Below are 6067 nucleotides of genomic sequence, written 5' to 3' on the forward strand. Positions count from 1 at the left end.
AAGATAACATTGTTCAAGATTGATTACAACATTATCCCAAAGGTTCAATAAAATATTACATAAACTTCAAATCTCATCATAAGATTTACATAGCTTTTTTAGCCCAGCAATAACTCCTTGGCTTTGTCCATGGTTGATCCACTCCCTATTGATGCATAATTTAACGTAGAAGGGAATGAGATTTCAGAGAAATCTCAGTAGCAATGAACTATAATCATCATGTAAATCAAGCAAGGCATAATGTGACATGTTTTAGAATTTCATGACATCCTCAAGTCACATAAAATCATGTTTTGCATCATGCCAAAGAAGGAACATCCATACTTTCACATTGACATATTTCTATGCATTTGGCCAAAGCACAATCAAATGTCACCAAATCAACAATTATCATAACATAAGGTCCTCAATTCAAACAAATAACATAATCACATTAAACAAGCAAGATAGACAATCAAGTTATAATTCAATGCTACCTCTTAGTCCTTGTACAATTTGGTCTCCTTAAGGGAATATGATTCTCCTTGTTTCCTCTCCTCAAAGCCTATTAATCCAAGTATAAATACAAGCTACATTAACAATTATACAACTTAAATACATCACTTAGCCATAAACCTACCTAATTCCCTATTTTCCTTTGATTTTTAACAAAATTGTCTCTCTTTTGAATTCAATAATTTCTTGGCTCATTCCTACATAATTTTTCACGTAGAATTCAAATATCCAATCAGATTTATGAAAATCAAACTCTTTCCCTCTCAAACTGTCTTGTCAAAGGGGGTATATAGGTTTCTGAAAATTTTATTTTTGACTCCAATGATTTTAAACACTTCCCTTTATTACATCCCTACATAAAAATACATCTTAAACCCATTAGAATAATCAAATCAAGGTAAAACAAACTCCTGTCCTAAGATCCCCTTTTGGCTGAATTGAACCTTAAGAAAACCTAACTTGGTTTTCCTCCAAAAATCAACACAAACCCTACTTAAACATGCTTATTCCACATCATATTTAAGGTGTCTATCCTTTCCTCATAGTGAAGCATTTAGATCAAATTGAGGCAGTATTTTCCCTTAGATTTCCATGTAAAAACCTAACCAAAATAAGCTTAAATCTTACCATAGCATGGCTTAGACATACCTTGATGAATCCTTAGCCAAAGCTTACTGATTCCTTGCCCTAAATCACTCAACAATTTCAGTCTACAAGCCTAGAAAATGGTTGGATAGAACCTTCCCAAGATTTTCCAATTTTCTACCTATTTTTGGTATTTTGAGGGGGTATTTATAGGCAAACAAATCTGCCCCCTTCCCTCTTGTTTTAGACAACCAAAATACCACCTAAGAGGGGCACTTGGCTGCCATCAAATATGGAATAGGTTCAGATCAATCCAATTGTCTTATGCTTAGAATATTCCAAGATTTTTTGTGTGAAAATTGGGTTTTATTTCCATTTAATTGAAGGGTCCAGAATCTGCACAAAATTGGGCCTTCTCCAGGCCCAATGTAAGGCCCACTTATGGTTTAGGATGACCCAAAAAGATGGCCCGCAAACCACCTCAACTTTACTTTATCTATCTCTATTTTAGCTTTATCTACCTCTAGTCCTTTATCAGAAATCAAAGGACCTAGCATGATGCCATGATTAACCATAAAATGTGTCACATCCTGAGAAATTTCACATGGATATAAGTTAAAAATCGGGATGAGGGCCAATGAAGAAACTAGACGGGGAGATGAAACAAATTTTGATGTGAAACCCTTATAAGGTCCGGGCTGACATTTTCAAAATTATTGGTTTAGTAACGGCGAAATGGGAAAATTTGAGAAAGATTTTAGAAAATTCTCAAAAAATAAGAAAGATGTAAACTGGTGGTTTTGGAATCTTGATAGACGTCTTGAAGGTGAAAATTATGGAAAAAGGGATTATTACAGAATTTTCTGATTACGGAGGTTTTTCAGAAAAATATGAGAAAATCAAAGGAAAATAATTATTTTAATTCGTTAGAGGCCCCAATAAATTTTTAAAAAATATTAAAAAATCATCTAAATATTTTTTTCAATTTATAAAATTGGTTTTTGGCCTTGGAAGCTCAGATATTAATTTTAGAGAATTTATTTTCCCGTAGTGACCCTAATAGAGGCCTAATTGGAGAAAATTCAAAACAAATACCTAGAGGTGACAAAAAATTCTAAAAATTTTTAGATCATGTTCTTATATTAAAAGGTGAATTATCATGGAGAGAAATAAATTTTTAGAGGTCTGGGAAAATTACGAAATGTTACTAGTCAATAATAATTGAAAAAGCTTCAGAATGGTTTGGGATTGAGATTTGGTTTATGGGCCATCTTTTTGGACCCCCCTAAACCATTTATGGGGCCTATATTAGGCCTAATTTTGTGCAGCTTTTGGACCCTACCATTTTAATTAAATAAAATTCCAAAATTAGTGGATAATTGTTGGAAAAATCTAGAGTTGGGACACTTGTTCAAATGTGGAACCCTCTTGCATTTGATGGCTGCCAACTCACCCTATTATAAAGTATCTTGGAGTTCCAAACTGGGGAGGAATGGCAGGTTGGTTTGTCTATAAATACCCCTCCCTAAAATACAAGAAAAATGTTAAAATTAGAAAACGAGGGGGAGGTGCTGCCACTTTTTGTCCAGACCAAGGAGATTAAAATTTGTGAGGTATCTGGGCAAGGAATCATTCAGTTTTTATCAAGAAAATATCAAGGTATACTCAAGCCTTCCTATCCCTAAGTTTAAAGCTAGTTTAGTTAAAGTTTTGGCTTGAAATTTCAAGGGAACATGCTGCCTAATTTTGGTTAAAACATGTGCTGTTTAGGGAAAGATAGAAACCTTAAATATCAAGTGGAATAAGCTTGCTTAAGTGATGTATGGAGTAGTTCTTGAAAGAAAATCAATCTAGGGTCCTATGTTATTCATTCGACAAAGGAGTGTTTATGGGATAGCAGTTTGATTTGCATTAATTTGATGATTCCAATAGGTTTAGAATGTGTTTTTGTGTAGAAATATACTAAAGGGAAGTGTGTAAAATCATTGGAATCAAAAATGAAATTTTTGGAAAACATATACCCCTATTCGGCCAAAGACAGTTTGAAAGGGGAGGAGTTTGATTTTTAAAAATATGGATTAGATATTTGAACTTCTCATGAAAAATTATGTAGGAATGAGCCAAGAGATTATTGATTCTAAATGAGGAATAATTTTGTTAAAAATCAAAGAAAAGAGGGAAAGTGTGTAGGTTAAAGTTAAAGTACTGTGTTTAAGTTGCATAATTGTTAATATGGCTTGCAATTCTACTTGAATTGATAGGTTTTATGGAGAAGAATCAAGGAGAACCCAAATTCCTTAAAGAGGCGGAATTGGTTTAAGTTTAAGAGGTAGTATTGAACTTATAATTTGATTATTTATCTAGCTTGCTTGATGTGTTATGTTGATTGCTTTGATTTAATGGATTTATATTGTGGAAGTTTATTGATTTTATGACACTTGATATGCTTTAGCCAAATGCATAATAATACTTCATTGTGAAATTATGATGGTTTCCTCTTGTGGTATGATGCATAACATGATTTTATGTGACCTAAGACTATCTTGAGGTTTTATGACATATCACATTATGCATTGCTTGATTTACATGAGGATTATAGTTCAATGGCTACTGAGATTTCTATGAAATCTCATTCCTCCTATGTCAATTCATGTATTAAATAGGGGATGGCTCATGCATGAATCAAGGCAAGGCAATGGTGTTGGGTTAGAGAAGTTTTATAGTTTCCAATACATTATGAAATGTTTTGTGATATCATGTTGAACTCTATGGCAATATTGTAATGACTTACGAATGGTGTTATGATGCAATTATATGTGTATGATGTGTCCTAATGCTGAAATTATGAGTGGTGGAATGTCTAACGGACATGGAAAAAGGAAAAAGGAAATAAAATTCAAGAAAATAGGGATTAGGGGATAAAAGTACCCTAAATAAGGCCAATCTTAGGGCACATAAAATAATAAGCAAATGATAGAATCTAGACCTAAGATTTTACAAGCAAATAGATTTCATTTTTAGATTTAAATCAAGTGGTAAATCATTAAATTTGGAGTTGTGTGCTAAGAGTTATGCCCTCTCAAAATTAGGCTAAAATACTAGAAATTCAAAAATTGACCATATGAACAGTGCACTTTGTCAAATTTTCTGATGCTGTTCTGGATGGAATTGAGTCCATTGAATATTTTTCCTCTAAAGAACTCTATTATGAGTTCTGCACCCTAATTGGTATAAGTTCATTATTCTCATTCTTAACTATTGTGATACCACTCTTCTTTGGTACAACTTGTAGCGATGACACCTACTCGCTATCAAATATATCATATATGATTCTAGCTCTCAAAAGTTTATCAACTTCTTTCCTAACCACATTTGAAATTAGAGGATTTAGTCTCCTTTGATTTTGCTTAATTGGCTTTGAACCCTCAGTCAACAAAATCCTATGGGTGTAAACAGTTAAGTCAATTCCCTTAAAATCAACTAAATGCTAACCCAAAGCCTCCCTATTCCTATTAAGTCCACTCATCAAACTAGACTCTTCACTCTCAGTCAAGGAACTAGAAATAATGATAGGTAATTTACTTTCAACATCCAAATAAGCATACTTAAGATTTAGGGGTAAATCTTTGAGTTCTAAAACTAGGGGTTGGACAATTAAGGGAATTAGAGTAGAACCATCAATAGAGTCAGAGAAACTCCCCGTTGTCAATTCTTGGGAAGTGCACTTGTCAGCTTCACATGGATCCATTACAGTTGCCTCAGTTCCCTCAAAAGTTACACCAAGCTCAAGTTGGTCTACAGCAGTAACAATCTTAGGTTGGCTCACCTCTATACCTACATCATTATTAGAGATTAAATTATTCAAGAACCATAAAGTATGGGGCATAATTTTAGAGTATGAATGATTAAAGGTTGAGCTAGAGAGTGTTGGCCCTTTAACCAAAGTATCCAAAACATGAGATGGTGGAGCTACTGAAGGTTAAAGCTCAGTTGTCACAGTAAGGGACTCAAGTCGCAACTTGGGGTATCCAGGTTGCGACTTGAGTTTGCAGAGGCCACCTTCTTCACAAGATTGGTCTCCAGTCATGACTTAAGACTCCTCAGGTCACGACTTCATGTCACAGAGGCTCGATTCTTCAAATTTTACTCTACTTACAACATCAAACATGTCTTGTACACCTGTAAAATTAGCTAAAGGATCCTTGCCAAAGGCAATATCACTCATGAATGAAGAAATGGAATCAAAATTTGAAAGGAAAGAAAAATATTGGGAAATGGAAAGCATGCTATCAATTTCTAAGGAATTAATGCATAGCACCTCACTCCTACAATAGCTTAAAAATGAATAAAAAGAAGAAAGGGAATTAAAATATTCATCATAGGCACTCAAAGATGAGTTTAGCTTAAAGGATTCATGTGATGGTTCAGGAGAAGAAGCAATCAAATTAGGTAAAACCATGTGATAACCATCATGCATATTTAACTCATGCTAATTCCTAACTTGCTCAATAGCTAAATCAATAGCATTTAAGCCCATAAAAGCAAAATTATCAAAGGGATATCTCATGGCTTCATTTATGTTAAAAGTGACCACCTGATCTCCTACTTCCACAGTAATATAGCTATATTTCATACTTATTATGGTTTTGGAAGTTTGAAGGAAGAGTCTCCCTAAGATTAGGATGCTCTCATTAGCTAGCTCATTAGATATATCTTGAACATAAAAGTCAATAGGGAACACTAGGTCCTTAACCTAAGCTAGAATGTCCTCTATGATTCCTTTGGGGTACCTAATAGACCTATCCACTAGTTGAAGTACCACGCTTGTGTCCTTGAGGCCATTTATCCCTAAAGCTAAGTAAATAGACCAAGGCATGACATTGATAGCAGCTCTTAGATCTAACAATGCTCCCTTAATATGAACTTTTCCTATGGTGCAAGGGATGGTATAGGATCCAGGATCTTGACATTTAACTAGTAATTCAGC

Source organism: Neltuma alba, unplaced genomic scaffold, assembly GCF_004799145.2.
Source record: "Neltuma alba isolate B1F8T4 unplaced genomic scaffold, ASM479914v2 tig00000217_pilon, whole genome shotgun sequence".
In the NCBI taxonomy this organism is placed as follows: Eukaryota; Viridiplantae; Streptophyta; class Magnoliopsida; order Fabales; family Fabaceae; genus Neltuma; species Neltuma alba.